Raw genomic sequence first — 370 nt, forward strand, 5'->3', positions numbered from 1 at the left:
AGTTACCAAACACATTTTTATTTTTTGTTTTTAAAATTATAAAACAAAAGTGATTACATAAGATACCTTTGTTTTTTTCCTTTAAAATTTAAAAACAAAAGTGGTTACATAACACATTTTTATTTTTAAAAAATAAAATTTTAAAAACAAAAACTCTACTTCTATTTTTTTTAAAATTAAAAAATAAAAGTGTAACCAATAGCGTCATCTAAATTAAAAAATATATATATATTTTTTGACAATTAAATTGTCGAGGAAGTTAAGATATCATATTCATGAATATATTTTTATTAAGGTGAATCATCTACCTAACTAATTTTTAGTGTTTGTCATTTTACATATGTTTAGTGAAATGAAGGAACAAGTAAAA

Source organism: Cannabis sativa, chromosome 6 (assembly GCF_029168945.1).
Source record: "Cannabis sativa cultivar Pink pepper isolate KNU-18-1 chromosome 6, ASM2916894v1, whole genome shotgun sequence".
Taxonomy (NCBI): Eukaryota; Viridiplantae; Streptophyta; class Magnoliopsida; order Rosales; family Cannabaceae; genus Cannabis; species Cannabis sativa.